This window comes from Microtus pennsylvanicus, chromosome Y (genome assembly GCF_037038515.1).
Source record: "Microtus pennsylvanicus isolate mMicPen1 chromosome Y, mMicPen1.hap1, whole genome shotgun sequence".
Classification (NCBI taxonomy): Eukaryota; Metazoa; Chordata; class Mammalia; order Rodentia; family Cricetidae; genus Microtus; species Microtus pennsylvanicus.
This window is the reverse complement of record NC_134602.1, coordinates 32918940-32920231: the sequence shown is the minus strand read 5'-3', so window position 1 is coordinate 32920231 and position 1292 is coordinate 32918940.

The window sequence follows — 1292 nt, the reverse complement described above, 5'->3', positions numbered from 1 at the left end:
GGGCTGTCTTTCTCTCCCACGATCCAGCCCCCCCAGCACCCCTCCCCAACCCTGCCCTGCTGTATGCTAGGACCAGTGCTCAAGTACAGTTTTAAGCTCCTAAACTAAGGCGACCCACCTAGAGCGGTGAGTGCCTGCCTACCGGGCAGACCTCAGGGTCCCCTGTAAGGGAGCCGGGCACCTTCAGCTCTGGCGCCAGGCTTCCTGCGCACTCCTGGATACCATCCCCCCCTTGCTCCATTCATCCTGTTCGCCCTGGATCATTGGGCTCCTGGCGGCCCTGCTTAGTTGCTGAGGAATCTCATCAGGACGGGTGAGTGTGTGCTATCCAGGGGCGGACTGTCCCGGAAGAGAGCACAAACCCCCTCCCCCAGCTCCTCCTGCAGGGCTGTCTTTCTCTCCCACGATCCAGCCCCCCCCAGCACCCCTCCCCAACCCTGCCCTGCTGTATGCTAGGACCAGTGCTCAAGTACAGTTTTAAGCTCCTAAACTAAGGCGACCCACCTAGAGCGGTGAGTGCCTGCCTACCGGGCAGACCTCAGGGTCCCCTGTAAGGGAGCCGGGCACCTTCAGCTCTGGCGCCAGGCTTCCTGCGCGCTCCTGGATACCATCCCCCCCTTGCTCCATTCATCCTGTTCGCCCTGGATCATTGGGCTACTGGCGGCCCTGCTTAGTTGCTGAGGAATCTCATCAGGACGGGTGAGTGTGTGCTATCCAGGGGCGGACTGTCCCGGAAGAGAGCACAAACCCCCTCCCCCAGCTCCTTCTGCAGGGCTGCCTTTCTCTCCCACGATCCAGCCCCCCCAGCACCCCTCCCCAACCCTGCCCTGCTGTATGCTAGGACCAGTGCTCAAGTACAGTGTTAAGCTCCTAAACTAAGGCGACCCACCTAGAGCGGTGAGTGCCTGCCTACCGGGCAGACCTCAGGGTCCCCTGTAAGGGAGCCGGGCACCTTCAGCTCTGGCGCAAGGCTTCCTGCGCGCTCCTGGATACCATCCCCCCTTGCTCCATTCATCCTCTTGGCCCTGGATCATTGGGCTACTGGCGGCCCTGCTTAGTTGCTGAGGAATCCCATCAGGACGGGTGAGTGTGTGCTATCCAGGGGTGGGAATGGTTCCTACTTCTACACTGAAGAGATATACCCAGAGAGTAAATCACAGCAAAGACTGGACCAAGAGACCAGGCCTCTCCTGGCTCCATTTGAAGGAAGAGATGGGAAGGCGCCAATACAAGAATTCCTCCAACAACCTGAAAGGCAACATGACACCACCAGAAACCAGAGATCCCGAAAT